General features: G+C 38.7%; 1 pseudogene; it reads right to left on the bottom strand.

Annotated features, from left to right (window-relative positions):
• Positions 1-12,396: 12,396 nt before the first annotated feature.
• Positions 12,397-17,163, bottom strand: LOC143683344 (serine/threonine-protein phosphatase 6 regulatory subunit 3-like; annotated as a pseudogene).
• Positions 17,164-17,706: the final 543 nt, after the last annotated feature.

Raw genomic sequence — 17,706 nt, 5'->3', positions numbered from 1 at the left:
GTTTACCTTTGGAGTTGATTTCCTTCAGTAGTCTAAAGCTTTGTGTTTGCAGGATGTGTGTGTAGTCAAATGCAAGATACGGGGTGGATAAAACTGTGTGGTGATGCGTTGTAGCACAGGTATAGTCAAAGGTTGGGATGGTGCTTGTGAATGTGGGCACCTAGTGGCCAGGACTGATGCAGCTGTGCAGGTGCACAGGTCTGGGGGGCATAACCCTGGTGTGCACTAGCCTAGGGTGTAGGGCCCTTTGTGTGCATGTGCAGAGCTATGGCAGCAGATTGACATTATGCCTCATGGGCTAGGGGATGGGTATGACCTGGCTGTGCAGGTCAGCACTTTCTCAGAGTTGAGAAATGTGACTGAGGGCCCTGTGCATGCGTGGGGTCTAAGAGTGCTGTAAACTTAAGTTCCCAGAGCTGAGGTGCATAACTGGAATCTAAGAGCATGTGCACATCTAGGAGCACCTTGAACTGATGAACAGTTCTCAGGGAGGATGGGGTGAGGGTGTGTGGCACTATGGGTGAGGGAAGGGGGCAGTGTAGCCTGGGTATGGAAGTCAGTGCCTGTAGCCTTTATGTTTTGGTGACAGCCTACAGGGAGCAGGGAGGGGGAGGTACATGCAATGGGGGGGGCACCTAGAGCACAGGGAGCAGGAGCGGGTGATGGGTTCAGGTGGGATGTGAGGTGAATGGTGGGTCATGGGACTGCACTGGTGATGGTAGCGTGTTCAAGAAATGCAGCTTGGCTTAATTCCTAGTCCCCATCTCCCCATCCATGCACTCCTGTGAGTTCTGTACCTCCATGTTAGTCTTCAGTTTTCTCATATGATAGAACATTATGTAGCTGTAAGACAGAATAAAGTCATGGAGCATGTGACAATGTGGATGGACCTTGAGAATATTATGGTGAATGAAATTAGCCAGAAAGAAAAGGACAAACACTTGATGGTCTCCCTATAATATGAGCTAAGATTAATGAGTGAACTTGGAGAATTTAAGTTAAGAGCACAGGTTATCAGGAGCTAGAAATAGGGTAGAGAATGGGCAATTGGTGCTGAAGGAATACAGATTGTGTAACAGGGTTGATTGTAAAAATTCAGAAATGGATAGTACAATACTACCTGATGATAGCACAATAAGATGAGCACACTGAATGAAGCTGAATGTGAGTATGATAGAGGGAGAAAGGCTGGGGGCATGTATAAAACCAGAAGGAAAGATAGAGGATAAAAACAGAGACAGTATAATTTAGGAATGCTAAGAGTCTACAATGATGGTGATTAAATGTACAAATTAAAAAATGTTTTTTGCATGAGGAAGAACAAAAGAATGTCAATATTGCAGGGTATTGAAAATAGATGATAATTCATATTTTAAAACTTTACCTTATGAGTGAGACTAAGGCAAAAAATGTTTATTTTGTACAAAATTTCTATTTTGACTAGTGCATTTCCTAATTTAACTCATATGGACAGTTTAATTGAATACTATAAGCATACGGAACCTTGAATAAGGCATATGATTTTGTAGGTTTGTCCAGTGTGATGCCTTGATAAATGCCAGAGTGATGTGAACAGTGAATAAAAACATATTTGCAAAGTTGCCTTAGGGGAATGGTGAGAAAGGGAGAAAATTCAACTTCCTCATTTGGCGAATTCCTGACATTCTCACTAGCAGTGGTGTCATAGTTAGATTCAGTTGTCAACTTGGCCAGGTGAGCATACCTAGTCTTGTTGCTGCGGACATAAGCCAATGGTACGTGAACCTCATCTGTTGCTAATTACATCTGTAGTCAGCTAGGAGGCGTGTCTGCTTCAATGAGTGACGTTTTTACTTAATTGGCTGGTGCTTAAATGAGAGAGCACAATGTTGCACAGCCTAGCAGCTCGACATTCCTCATCTCAGCACTAGCAGCTCAGCCCAGGCCTTTGGAGATGCAGAAAGAAGTCATCCTGGGGAAAGTTGTTGGAACCCAGGGGCCTGGAGAGAAGACCAGCAGAGACCATCTTGTGCCTTCCACGTAAGAAAGAACCTCAGTGGAAAGTTAGCTGCATTTCCTCTGAAGAACCAACAAAATAAATCTCCTTTTATTAAAAGCCAATCCATCTCAGGTGTGTTGCATTCCGGCAGCTAGCAAACTAGAACAAGTGGGGACGACAAAATCAATTGGCCAAGATTTCAATCTTGGGGTTTGTTCATATGAAATTTATCCCTGCAAAAGATAGGCTAAGCCTACTTAAAATGAGGCCTAAGAGTCATTCCCAGAGAACCTCTTTGGTTACTCAGATGTGGCCTATCTCTCTGTCAGCCAACATGGCAAGCAAACTTACTGCCCTCCCTCTGTCTACATAGGACATGACTCCCAGAGATGTAAACCTCCCTGGCAATGTGGGACAGAAATCCTAGAATGAGCTGAACTCAGCATCAAGGGATTAAGAAAACCTTCTCAAGTGAGAGGGGGAAGAGAGAAATGAGACAAAATAAAGTTTCAGTGGCTGAGAGATTTCAAACCGAGTCGAGAGGTTATTCTGGAGGTTATTCTTACACATTATATAGATATCCTCTTTTTAGTTTAAGGTGTATTAGAGAGGCTAAAGGGAAGTGCCTGAAACTGAAGAGCTGTGTTCCAGTAGCTATGTGTCTTGAAGATGAATGTATAATGATATAGCTTTCACAATGTGACTGTGTGGTTGTGAAAACCTTGTGTCTGATGCTCCTTTTATCTATGGTATGGGCAAATGTGTAAAACATATGGATTGAAATAAATAAATAACAAAGGGAACAAATGTTAAAATAAATTGGGTAGAGGGAAGTATTAGTGGTCAATGAGAAGGAGGGGTAAGGGATATGGTGTGTATGAGTTTCTTCTTTTCTCTGTTTCTTTTTGTTTCTTTTTCTGGAGTGATGCAAATGTTCTGAGAAATGATCATGGAGATGAATATACAACTATGTGATGATATTGTGAGCTACTGATTACACACCAAGTATGGAATGTTAACCTCACTTTGGGATTTGAATGAGTATTGACCAGTGGATGTGACAGTTCAGCACTAGAAGGGCTACCCCTAATAAAGCAACTCATAGATCAGGCAAATGGCAGGATTGTAGTAATGCCAGGGGATAACAGACATAAATCTGTAAAGGATCCTTGAGGGTTCAGGAGCTACCGAATTGCATTGTTCTTTTCAGTCTGCCAGAGACTCGAGAATGAAGTTTCAAAATTCCTCTGTTGCCATGGGAGCCTCACTTTCTAACTCAGCATATTCTCTAAAGGTAACAGATGTGACAAAAGTAAGGACTTTGAAGGCTATTGCAAAAAAATATCCTGATTTAACCAGACCCCTTTAAGAGACATGGATGTCTCCAATTTTCTATGATGCAACTTTAACTTTATTCTCTGGCCAGGACAGTCACAATCTTTCTGCACATGAAGAACATTTACCAAGGAGAAAAATAACCTGAAACAGAGCTATAGTCACTTCTTTTGCTTAGTCTTGCTAGCCATCATATCATCATGGTTGAACCTGGTCTGTGCTACTTCCACAGAGGCTTAGTCTGTTAGCAGAGGAATTAATTGATGAACTTAGAAAATCCAACTGCAAAGTATGATTCAGAGTGTGACTTCAGGGTCAATTAAGTAGTGGTATTTTGCTTTATTATTTGTAAAATAAAATTTCTATTATGTTATGATATAGTCTTATCCAGAATAGTCTATAACGAAGTATTAAAGGGGAGGTTTTATATTCTTTTGTTTATTTTTCTTCATTTTTTTAAATTACATACTCATTGGATAGGTGGCCCTGGGCAAGATGCTAAGGGCACAGTAAAATGGTACAGTATAAAAATCCCTAGACTTTGGAAGCAGGCATAAAAGTTCCCAGAATTATAAATGCAGAAGTGATTTCCTGAGTTTATCAGGTGTTTCAGTTTGCCAGCTGCCAGCATGCAATATACCAGAAACAGAATGGTTTTTAAAATGGGGAACTTAGTAAACTGCTAGTTTGCAGTTCTAAGGCTGAGAAAATGTCCCAATTAAAACAAGTCTATAGAAATGTCCAATCAAAGGCATCCAGTGAAACATACCTTGGTTCAAGAAGGTCAATGAAGTTCAGGGTTTCTCTCTCATCCAAGAAGGCACTGATGAACACAGTCAGGGCTTGTATTAGTTACGGTTCTCTAGAGAAACAGAATCAGCAGGGAACACTCACAAATATAAAATTTATACAAGTGTCTCACATGACCACAGGAATGCAGAGTCCAAAGTCCATAAGGCAGGCTGTGAAGCTAATGATTCCAATAGAGGATCTGGATGAACTCCACAGGAGAGGCTCACCAGCCGAAGCAGGAAGAGAGCCTGTCTCTTCTGAATCCTCCTTAAAAGACTTCCAGTGATTAGACTGAGCGTCAGTCATTGCAGAAGACACTCCCCTTGGCTGATTACAAAAACAGTCAACTGTGGATGCAGCTGATGTGATCATGATTTAATTCTATGAAATGTCCTCATTGCAACAGACAGGTCAGAACTTGCCCAACCAGACAAACAGGCACCACCACTTGGCCAAGTTGACACATGAACCTGATCATAACATCAGGTTACTTCTATCTCTGTTCCAGGAGAGAGAAATGGCTTAACCATAGGTCCATCTGAGAAATTTACAAAGACCTATGTAGTAAGAACTGGTAATAGTAATTAAGGAGGTTATCAAAGTAGTCATTTTTTCTTTTTAACAGAAGTTGTAGATAGGAGAATAGGTTCTAGAAATGGAAGTTGTTTTCATATAAGTAGGTACCAGTGGTGAAGTTCATCACTGGCTTTATCTGTCATGGTCAAAGTTACAATCCCATTTTATGCTAACAACCCACCGGTAATAGAACTGCTGTTTCTATTTTAGGAGAATAATGGAAGTACATTATAAAGAGCTTCACCTTGTTTAGGAAGCTAGTTGATTTAGCCTCTATGAATAGTATGCAAAGGTTTCTTACTAATGAATATACGTATCAAAAGCCTTGCCTTTATTTAAATGCGTCCCTTCCTTCACCCTTTTAAAAACGTTCCTCAATTTTTCAGGTACAGTTTCAAAATTGCTAAGAAATTTTTGAAAATATGAGAGGCAAACTATTTAAAAACAAGCAATAACCTCAGTGGTTTCTTTTCTTGCTTGTTCATACTATTACTAAAGATAATAAATATTTCAAAAGGCAAAGAGAGAGAGAGAGAGAAGAAAGAGCAAAAATTGAGGACTTAACTGCTCACCTGGAGGAACTTGAGAAAGAACAGCAAACTAACCCAGAGCAAATAGGAGAAGAGAAATAACAAAGAATTAAACAGAGTTAAATGAATGAGAAAACAAAAGAACAATAGAAAGAATCAGTAAAACCAAAAGTTGGTTCTTTGAGAAAATCAATAAAAACTATGTGCAAAGATAAGCCTTAAGGATATAATGTTGAGTGAAATAAGCTAGACACAGAAGGATAGATTCAGTATGATTCCACTTTTATAACCATAGAAAAGGTAAAATCAGAAGTTTATAATACAGAATATAGGGGACTTAGAGACACATAAAAGCTAGAGATGGGTGACTGGTTAGCTAATGAGGTTGAACTACAATGTACAGGAATAGATAGAAGTGAAGGCAGTGGATCAATAAGTAATATTACTATATTGAAGATGAACAAGATTGAAAGGGGTTGTATAGACCTACATGTCCCACTGATTAACACTAGAAATATAAATTAGTTCTTGCAAGAATGACTTCAAAGGTATTATTTGTGCACAAAGAGTGTTTAAGTCCAAGGTACAGGAGGAATATGACTATTGCATGCTATGGGCTATGTTTAAAAGGAAAACATCAGCTCTACCACAGCAACAGCAGAGGTAAATAATTGTGGGAGGTGGGGACAAGAATTAAGAGGAGATTTAGATTTCCTATTTGGCGAGGGTGTGTTTATTGGCTTTTTTTTTCTTAGGAACAATGAAATTATCTAAAATTGAGAGTGTTGATGGACTGTGGACTTTGGGCAGTATACATGATCCCTGATGAATGCAGGTGAATAAATGATGCACTGACTGAGTAGATTGGTGAACAATGGTATATAGTCATAAATACCTGCTGCTACTAAAGAAGGGGACAAAGTCATGAGGCAACCAACAATGTGAATAAACGTGTGGCACATTTAGCGAGGCAAAATAAGCCAGAAACTAAAGAACAACAATGGTATGGTCTTTTTTAGAAAATGCTTATAAGAAAATGGGGCCTAGATTGTAAGTTTTTATAGCAGACCCATTTAGACCAGAGTGGTAAATATTATTTCTGGATATTACAGGCTGAATATATTTAACCTGATATTAAGAGGTAAGAACAAAGCCAATCAAGTTGGGTTTAAAGTAATTCAGAACACAGGTGTAAGGAAGACAATTTCTATATTTTAGAACCACATATACTCTTTGAGACCAAAGGAAGAAATGTTTATTTGGTCTGGAACCAAAATTTTCATAACACATAATCTAATCTTAGCAATGGAATTGGTGGATCATATGGCCATTCTATAATTAGCTTCCCGGGGAACTGCCAAACTGCTTTCCACAGTGGTTGTACCATTTCACACTACCACCAACAGTGGATATGTGTGCCTCTTTCTACACATCCTCTCCACCACTTGTCATTTTCTGTTTTGTTTTTTTTATAATGGCCATTCTAGTGGGTGAGATGATATCTCATTGTGGTTTTGATTTGTATTTCCCTAATAGCCAGTGGAGTTTAGCATTTTTTATGTGCCTTTTTGCCATTGGCATTCTTCTTCTGAGAAGTGTCTGTTCATGTCTTTTGCCCATTTTGTAATTGGGTTTTTTTTTTTCGTCTTTTTGTTGTTGAATTGAAGAATCTCTTTATATATTCTGGATACTAAACCTTTATCTGATATGTGGTTTCCAAATATTGTCTCCCATTGCATAGACTGCCTTTTTACTTCCTTGACAAAGTTATTTTATACTCAAAAGTGTTTAATTTTGAGGAGTTCCCATTTATCTATTTCTTTCTTCAATGTTTGTGTTTTGGGTGTAAGAGCTAGGAAACTGCCTCCTATTACAAGTTTTATAAGATATTTCCTACATTTTCCTCTTAAAGTTTTATGGCCTTAGCTCTAATGTTTAGGTCTTTGACCCATTTTGAGTTAATTTTTGTATAAAATGTGAGAATTGAATCCTCTTTCATTCTTTTGCATATGTATATCCAGTTCTCCAAACACTATTTATTGAAGCTGTTCAGTACCAGGTGAGTTGGCTTGACTGCCTTTATCAAAGATCGATTGTCCATAGAAGAAAGGGTCTATATCTGAGCACTCTATTCAATTCCATTGGTCAGTATATCTATCTTTATGCTGATGCCTTGCTGTACTGACCACCACAGCTTCATAATATGCTTTAAAATCAGGTAGTTTGATACCTCCCGTTTCATTGTGCTTTCTCAAGATATTTTTAGCTATTCAGGGCACCCTTCCTTTTGAAATAAATTTTGTTATTGTTTTTTCTATTTATGCAGAGTATGTTTTTGGGATTTTAATTGGTATTGCATTGAATCTATAAATCAATTTGGGTCGAATTGACATTTTAACTATATTTACTCTTCCAATCCATGGACATGGTTTGATCTTCCGTTTATTTAAGTCATCCATTATTTCTTTTATCAATTTCTTGTAGTTTTCTGTGTATAGATCTTTTGTATCCTAAATTTACACCTGAATATCTTATTCTTTTGGTTGCTATTGTAAATGGATTTTTTTTCTTGAATTCCTTCTCAGATTGCTCATTACTAGTGTATAAAAGCAGTACTGATTTTTGGGTATTGATCTTGTGCCCTGTACCTTTGCTATACTCATTTATTAGCTCTATTAACTTTGCTGAGGAATTTTTAGGATTTTCAACATATAGTATTATATCATCTGCAAATAGTGAGAGTTTTACTTCTTCCTTTATAATTTAGATGCCTTTTATTTCTTTTTCTTGTCTAATTGCGCTGACTAGAACTTCCAGCTCAATGTTAAATAACAATGGTGACAGTGGACATCCTTGTCTTGTTCCTGATCTTAGGGAGAAACTTTTCAGTATTTCCCCTTTGAGGATGATGTTAGCCTCTATCATGTTGAGGAAGTTCCCTTCTATTCCTATCCTTTGAAGTGTTTTCATCAAGAAAGGATATGGAACTTTGTCAAATGCCTTCTCTGCATCAATCAAGATGGTCATGTGATTTTTCTGCTTTGATTTGTTGTTATGGTGCATTACATTAATTGATTTTCTTATGTCAAACCATCCTTGCATACCTGGAATAAAGCCCATTTAGTCGTGGTGTATAATTCCTTTAATGTGCTGCTGGATTCAATTTGCAAGTATTTTATTGAGGATTTTTGCATCTATATTTATTAGAGAGATTGGTTTGTAATTTTCTTTTCTTGTAATACCTTTGTCTGGCTTTGATATGAGGGTGATGGTTTCATGGAAGGAGTTAGGCGGCCTTCCCTCTTCTTCAATTTTTTTGAAGAGTTTGAGCAGGATTGATACTAATTCTTTCTTGAATGCTTGGCAGAATTCACATGTGAAGCCATCTGGTCCTGGACAGTTCTTCTTTGGCATTTTGTTAATGACTGGTTCAATCTCTTGTGATTGTTTTGTTGGGCCATCTATTTCTTCTCAAGTAATGTTAGTTGCCCCTGCCTTTCTAGGAAGTTGTCCATTTCATCTATGTTGTCTAGTTTATTAGCATAAAGCTGTTCATAGTATCCTCTCATTACCTCCTTTATTTCTGCAGGGTCAGTGGTTATGTCTCCTCTTCCATTTTTTATTTTATTTATTTGCTTCCTCTCTCTTTTTCTTTTTGTCAACATCACTAAAGATCCATCAGTTTTATTGATTTCCTCAAAGAACCAGTTTCTGGTTTTGTTGATTTTCTCAATTGCTTTCATGTTCTCAGTTCACTTATTTCTGCTCTAATCTTCATTATTTCTTTCCTTTTGTTTGCTTTGGGGTTAATTTGCTGTTCTTTCTGTAGTTGTTCAAAGTGAACAGTTAATTCCTCAATTTTTGCACTTTCTTCTTTTTTAATATAGGCATTTATTGCAATAAATTTCCCTCTTAGTACTGCCTTTGCTGCAACCCCTCAATTTTAATATGTTTTGTTTTCATTTTCATTTTCCTTAAGATATTTACTGATTTTTCTTGTGATTTCTTCCTGTATCCACTGTTTGTTTAAGTGTGTGTTGTTTAGCCTCCACATATTTGTGAATTTTTGGCCCTCTGCCTGTTATTGATTTCCAACTTCATTCCATTATGATCCAAGAAAGTGTTTTGTATATTTCAATCTTTTTAAATTTATTGAGACTTGCTTTGTGACTCAGCATTTGATCTATCCTTTAGAATGCTCCATGAGTCCTTGAGAAAAAGGTTTATCCTGCTGTTGTTGAGTGTAATGTTCTGTAAATACCTGTTAAGTCTAGTTCATTTATTGTATTATTCAAATCCTCTGTTTCTTTATTGATCCTCTGTCTAAATGTTCTATCCACTGATGAGAGCAGGGAATTGAAGTTTCCAACTATTATGGTAGAAGTTTCTATTTCTCCTTTCAGTGTTTTCAGTGTTTGCCTCATGTATTTTGGAGCACTCTGGCTTGGTGCATAAATATTTATGATTGTTATGGCTTCTTGTTGAATTCCTCCCTTTATTAATACATGGTGTCCTTCTCTGTCTCTCTTTTTTTTACATATGAAGTCTAATTTGTTGGATATTAGTATAGCTATTCATGTTCTTTTCTGATTGTTGTTTGCATGAAATATCTCTTCCCATCCTTTCACTTTCAACCTACGTTTGTCCCTGGGTCTAAAAATGAGTCTCTTTTAGACAGCATATATATGGGTCCTGCTTTTTTTTCCCCCATGGCCAAGCTCTTGGAATTGAACTGGGATCTTCAGCATGGCAGGTGAGAACTCTGTCTCTGAGCCACCTTTGCACCTCCTGATGGGTCCTGTTTTTTAATCCATTCTGCCAACCTGTGTCTTTTAACTGAGGATTTTAACCCATTAAACTTTAGTGTTATTAATTTCTTCCACCATTTTGCCTTTTGGATTTTATATGTCATACCTAATTTTTTACTGATAGTCTTCATTTCTACATTCTTCTCAAGACATTTCTCTCCTACCCTTTCCAACCCAACTGCATTGCTCCATTTAGCATTTCTTACAGAGCCAGTCTCGCTGGAAGATGGCGGCTTAGTAAGACGCGCGGATCTTAGTTTCTTCTCCAGGACACCTACTAGGGGAGTAGAAACGATACAGAAAGCGCCCAAAGCCACAACAGAGATAAAAAAGACAGCGTACCCCATCCTGGAACGGCTGGCTGGCTGAGAGAAGCAGCTCGGGTGAGATCGCCGAGGCGCGCGGGCCTTACCGGGCGGGGTGGCAAGCAGCCGGAGTTACTCCCTTCCCCCTTCCCGGGCCTGCTGGGAGAATTGGAGAGGCGGTCCCCTGAAACAAAGACGGCTGGCGCCCACACCACGCGCAGCCCCCGGACCAACTGAGAGAATTGGATCGGAAACCCCCAGGCCGCAGAGAACGGTGACGGGTGGGGGAGGCCCCTTCCAAACCCGTGACTCCCGGGGAACGTGCACTCTCTCGGGCGGGCCGCTGCCGCTGGCGCCCTCCCGCCACGCTTGTTGCCCAGGGCCGACTAGGAAATTCGGACGGGCTCTTTCCCTGGCTGCGGCGACCAGCAACCCTCCCTGCGTTCGGACACCCTCCCTGCGTTCGGACACCCTCCCTGCGTTCGGACCCTGGGCCGGCTCAAGCCGCTTCGGCTAGCGAACCCCCAGGACGGCGAGAGTTTTCCAAAGTTAAAGGTCCCACAGCACCTTTTACTGGTGGGACCCGCAGACAAACGTGTGCCACGAGCGCCACCTACTGGGCAGGATAAGAAAAACAGAACCCAGAGATTTCACAGAAAAATATTACAACCTTGCTGGGTCCAACACCAAGAGAAATCTGAATAAATGCCCAGACGCCAGCAGCAGAAGATAACTGTCCACGCTCAAAAGATTGAGAATATGGCTCAGTCAAAGGAACAAACCAATAGCTCAAATGAGACACAAGAGCTGAGACAACTAATGCTGAATATATGAACAGAAATGGAAAACCTCTTCAAAAATGAAATCGATAAATTGAGGGAGGACATGAAGAGGACATGGGCTGAACATAAAGAAGAAATAGAAAAACTGAAAAAACAAATCGCAGAACTTATGGAAGTGAAGGATAAAGTAGCAAACATAGAAAAAATAATGGATAGCTACAATGATAGATTTAAAGAGACAGAAGATAGAATTAGTGATTTGGAGGATGGAACATCTGAATTTCAAAAAGAAACAGAAACTATAGGGAAAAGAATGGAAAGATTTGAACAGGGTATCAGGGAACTCAAGGACAATATGAACCGCACAAATATACGTGTTGTGGGTGTCCCAGAAGGAGAAGAGAAGGGAAAAGGAGGAGAAAAACTAATGGAAGAAATTATCACTGAAAATTTCCCAGCTCTTATGAAAGACCTAAAATTACAGATCCAAGAAGTGCAGCGCACCCCAAAGAGATTAGACCCAAATAGGCGTTCTCCAAGACACTTACTAGTTAGAATGTCAGAGGTCAAAGAGAAAGAGAAGATCTTGAAAGCAGCAAGAGAAAAACAATCCATTACATACAAGAGCCAGTCTCTTGGCCATAATTTTTTTCAGTGATTGTTTGTCTGAAATGTTTTAATCCCCTCCTCATTTTTGGGGGTAGGGTGCATGGTCCGAGAATCAAACCCTGGTCTCCTGAATGAAAGGTGGGCATTCTAACCACTGAATTACCTGTGCACCCTCCCCCTCATTTTTTTCCATGAAGTAGTGTAATTGCCTTCCACTATGGAGTGAGTAATAAGAGGTTTACTTTGATGAGAGTAGCAAGATAATAATCCTAATACCTTCAAAAAGTTATCAAGGTATTGCTTACATTATTTTAAAACATGACAAAAAATTACAGATACAATCCAACAATTACTATATAGATGAAGCAGTGTTACCACATTGCCATTTCATTATTACTGATCAAAGAGATAAAGCAAACCAGAAATAGAGATTAGGAATTTAGGAAGTAGGGATTGGTAAGGTTGTATTCACCATTTCACTAGCAACCAAAGTTACATCATTAAAAGTAAATCCAGAAACTATGTTGGTTAAAAGTTTTTCATATGCTATGAGCAGACGCTTTCTGTCCTCCTCTTCTTGCACCCTGCTTTCTGGGGTGAATCCAACAGTAAGGGAAAAGATACAAATTCTAATCTCTAAAATCACACAGTCCTCAATTGCTTCCTTATAGATGTACATCTTCAAATTCTCATACCCAAGAAAGTTGGTTGGCATGTCTCAAGAAGAGTTAGCAATATCTGGATTGCACTGAACATGGCAGATTCATTTTTCTCTTTATGGAAAATATTTGAGAGAAGCTGCTCTATAATTTCTTGCTTTTCTAGAGTGTCAAGCAGGGAATCTGATTCTGTACTGTTCTGAATTTGTAACATCTGGTCTCTGCTCAGGCATATAATTTCACAAAGTGACTGTGATGCATTTGAATGTCGGTCTTCTTCTTGCGATGGATGAACTATTTCCACAAGCCTCTGGGTGATTTTCTCCTCATTTAACCAATTCAACACATCTTGCCTAGGCTGTGGAGGTTCAATACATGTCATGAGTCTGAGCAACAAATCCATGTTTGCTGAAGTTTCTGTATGTTTTATAATGAGGTCTACAAAATCACATTTCTCTTTTAAGAATCCACAATCTTCATTATTAAAGAATGGGGATCAAGAATTGAATACACCTGCTCTGGTTTTCTGCTGTTAAGAATACTTAGCACCTTGCTGAAGAAACTGGCAGGTAGTGGGTTCAAGGGGAAATCATTTAGAAGGAAGTTATGCAATTTCATTAGCAAAGATTCATCTTCTCCCAGTCTATCTTTCATCTGGGAGACATCAGAAGTGAACAGCTCACAAGATATATTTGGATACTTGTATCTGATCTTTTCATCCATGTCTTGAGGTAGTTCTGCTATAATGAATAAAACTAAATCTTCGAGACATACTGCTTTTAACAGAAACTCTATAAGTTTGCAGTTCTGAGCTTTACGTTCCTGTAAAACATCTTTCTCATCCATTAACTCTTTCAGCATTACATCTTTTCTCTCTAGAAGTATGTCTATGTGGGATAATGAGTGAAGATCAAATTTCCAAAATATACTGGTCGTTTAAACCAAAGTTTAAGAATTAAAAGAAACGTTTCCTTCTCTGTGGTTCCTTGCCCATTACAGATTATCCTGGCAACAGTTATCTTCCAATTTATTGCAGTAGCAGATTAGCAGGAATAAAGTAGAATGTGTAACAGAAGCTTTCCTGGAGGTGCCCACGACCTGCTGCTAGTTGCACTCAGGTGGGAAATGCACTCACTGACACCATCCCCTCCCACTCATTTTTGAAGGACAGTTTTGCTGGATATAGAATTCCTGGTTGACAGATTTTCTCTTTTAGAATCTTAAATATATCTATCATACCACTGCCTTCTCACCTCCAAGGTTTCTGCTGAGAAATTCAGATAGTCTTATTGGGCTTTCCTTGTAGGTGATGGATTGCTTTTCTCTTGCTGCTTTCAAAATTCTCTCTTTCTCTTTGACATCTGAATTCTGATTTGTAAGTGTCATGGAATATGTCTATTTGGATCTATTCTGTTTGGGGTATACTAAACTTCTTGGTTCTGTAATTTTATATCTTTCATAAGAATGGGGAATCTTCAGTGATTATTTCCTTTGTTAGTCTTTCTCCTCCTTTTTCCTTCTCTTCTCCTTCTGGGACACCCACAATATGTACATTCATGTGCTTCATTTTGTGATTCAGTTCCCTGAGACCCTGCTCATATTTTGCCATTCTTTCACCTATCTTTTCTTTTGCATGTTAAATTTCAGATGTCCAGGACTCTAGTTCACTAATCCTTTCTCCTGCCTCTTCAAATCATCATTATAGGTTTCCTTTTTTTCTTCTTCATCTCTTCTATTGTGACTTTCATTCCCATAAGTTCTGTGATTTATTTTTTCAAGCTTTCAGTTTCTTCTTTTTGTTAACCCAGTGCCTTTTTTTATATCCTCCCTCTGCTCATTTATTTGATCTCTGAGATTTTCCATGTCTGTTTGAACATCTTCAATTAGTTGTTTCAACTCCTTTATCTCATTTGAAGTGTTGGTATGTTCCTTTGACTAGGCCAGATCCTCAGTTCCCAAGTATGACTCATTGTTTTTTGTTGGCATCTAGGCATTTGATATCCTTAATTAGTTTGTTCTGGAGATTGCTTTCACTCTTTTATTTGGATTTTCTTGCTGGATGGCTTTGTTCTCTATCTGTTCTTTGATATTCAGTTCAACTTATTCTAGACCTCTAGCATAGGTTTTGTTTCACTGATCAGAATTTTTCAGTTCTTGTTTTTCTGTTGCTTGCCCTCCCTAAATGGAGCCTTTTATTTTTGAGGCATGTCTTCTCATATATTATAGACCCCAGTCAGATTTTTCCAGTCCATACTGAGCTCCTCTCAGGAGAAAAGAGTCACCTGCATCTTAGACTTTCCTATGAAGCCTCTAGACTCTGCGCTTTTCCTATCTTTCTGGTAGTTTCCCACCAGCATAAAGTGGTGTGGTGCCTTTAACTTCAACAGACATTCCTGGCCAGGAGTGTGGTTGAGATAGAAGTGAGGTTGTAGTTGGGCATTAATTGCTTCAGTTTTCCAGTCCCTGGGACCTGAATTCCTTGAGGGAAGGATTCCACTTAAGCTGGGCCCCACCTTTCTCTTGGAGAAGGTACAGCCTTTAGGGAATTAACTCCTTTCACCTGAATAATTACTTTGTCTTTCAAACAAGCTTAATTCCAATCTGGTCTGAGATAGTGCTGGAGCTTTAGAACCCTTCCAGTTCTATCTAATGAGCTGTTAAGTAGTAGAAACAAAGTGAAAAATTCCTTTTCAGAGTAGGACCCCCTGTCCTTGGGATTGTCAACCAAGAGGTTAAGTTGGTATATGCCTCTATGTATCTCCAGGCTCTATGTACCCCCTTTTTTAGGGTCCAGCACTTTTCAAGTATTTTGTGCTATCTGACTCAAAAAGTCTCTTTCTTTTCCATCAGCCCCACCCTCTCTCTGCTGAAACAAAAACCTCTAGACTTTTAGTTCTTATTCCAGGTTTATCTGAGCTGGGGGGCCTATTTTCAGTAGTGAGAATTTGTTAATTATTTCTGCAATTGGAGCTTGGCTGAGCTAAGCCCTTACTACTGGTAAAGTCTGTTTCCTTTCCCCTTGGGGAACCAGCCTGCCATGCCCATGGGGGAGGCGCACTGGCCTCCCCAGCTTGAGGAACTTATAGCTTTGTATGTGGTCTCAGCCAGTGCAGCTTGTCCAGACTGGTGTACACTTTGTCCAGTCACTGATGTGCCCCCAGCAGTTTGAACTCATCTTCTACATGTTTAGACCAACCATCCCATAGGCAGAATATTTCTGCTTACTATTGGATGTGTGATTGTTAAATAGGAGAAACACTATAACTAGCTGAAAATAACATCCTGATCCCTCACACAGATACCCCTCCTTGGCTCAGATAGGACAGTTTGATCAACATACATTATACCATACATCTAAAATTCTGAGTTTCTTTCCATTATCAGTACTGATTAATGGTATTTCTTCATAATCTCCTTACCCAACAAGTTCTACATTTTCCCTTACCTTTTTATTATAAAAATGTTCAAATATAATAAAATATTGAAAAAATAGTACAATGATTTCTGATCTCATAAACATTTTCTTCTCCTTTTTAAAAACATACATATTTTCCTAACCCAAGTAGCAAAAATTCTGTATAATATATTCTATGATTGCCATATAAGTTTTAAAAATTCATATTAATTGAATATCCCCAGTGATCTTGCATTTTGAAAAATTAGATAGTAGAATACACTTTTTACAGCAGCCTAAATATGATCTAATCTGTATTTAGGATCTTTTTTTAAAAACAAAAGGTTTTTAGACTTTTTATTTCATTAGAGAAGTTGTAGATTTACAGCAAAGTCATACATAAAATACAGAGTTCCCGTATATCACCCTACTATTAATACCTTGCATTAGTTTGGTACATGTTCAAGTTTGCTAGCTGCCAGAATGCAACACACCAGAGACAGATTGTCTTTTAATAAAAGGAGGTTTATTTCATTAGTTCTTCAGAGGAAAGGCAGCTAACTTTCAACTGAGGTTCTTTCTTATGTGGGAAGGCACAGGGTGATCTCTGCCGGCCTTCTCTCCAGGCCTCTGGGTTCCAACAACTTTCCCCGGGGTGATTTCTTTCTGCATCTCCAAAGGCCTGGGCTGAGCAGCAAGTGCTGAGATGAGGTATGCTGAGCTTCTTGGGCTGTGCTACATTGCGCTCTCTAATTTAAGCACCAGCACCAATTAAGTCAAACATCATTCATTGCAGCAGACACACCTCCTAGCCGGCTGCAGATGTAATGAGCAACAGATGAGGTTCACGTACCATTGGCTCATGACCATAGCAACAGAACTAGGTACTTTCACTTAGCCAAGTTGACAACTGAATCTGACTACCACAGTACATTTGTTACAATTCTTGAAAGAACATTTTTATACTGATGGTATTAACAATGGTCCATCATTTACAATAGGGTTCACTAGTGATCATCTTCTTAGCAACTAATATAAATTTAATAGAATCGAAATTGTACTGCGCATGGTTTTTTATCCTTTTTTTCATTTAATAGTCTATTGTGGCATTTTTTTCAATGCCGTTAACAATTCTTCCATTCATTCTTTTTGGTAATACCAAAAACATTCCATTTTTTATGGACAACCAATAATTATTTAACCAATTCTATAATATTTGCAAATTTAAGATCCCTTTGAATTCTATCGTAATAATAAATTTTACAGAAATGAATATTCCAAACGATTAATACTGCAATTGTTATCTCTGAGTAGTAGGATTTATGTGACCATCCAATAATTAAAACTCTTTGGTCATCCATCATCTCACATCCACTTGCAGTCTTTACAGTCCATATTGCCCCTCAACAGTTTCCAACTCTCCCAACCTTTTCTACAGCCTGTTATGCATGCATAAGTAACCCCACATACACACCCTCAACCATTTCTTGTGCATTCCTTCTACCCCCTTGCCCTAATTGAAATCTGACTGTCCCCTGAATGTTCTGTTTACACTTGCAGCTTTCTTTAGTTATCTTTTTCAGTTTTGGAAGTTAACGTCAGTATCAACTTAACTCCTTAATACGACTTCTTGACAATTTCTTGATATTTATATAAAACATTTTGATTTTTTTCATGTTTATGGTACCTGGCTTGCCACCTTTGTCTTGCCTCAAGGCTATTATTTTCCAACTCTCTGGTTACTAATCCCTATTAGTTTTGAAGAGTTTGAGACCTGATTCTCAGTCCTATCATGTCATATGTCTCCCGTGTCCACATATCAATGTCCAAACAATCTGACTTTTCACTTCTTTGACTTCTTCCACTTTCTTCCCACATTCTTATCAGGAAACCACTGCCCCCCAAGTCCATGTCAGCCCAGCAAGGTCATGCTTTCCA

Source organism: Tamandua tetradactyla, chromosome 5 (genome assembly GCF_023851605.1).
Source record: "Tamandua tetradactyla isolate mTamTet1 chromosome 5, mTamTet1.pri, whole genome shotgun sequence".
Classification (NCBI taxonomy): domain Eukaryota; kingdom Metazoa; phylum Chordata; class Mammalia; order Pilosa; family Myrmecophagidae; genus Tamandua; species Tamandua tetradactyla.
This window is presented reverse-complemented; position numbering and strand designations above follow the sequence as displayed.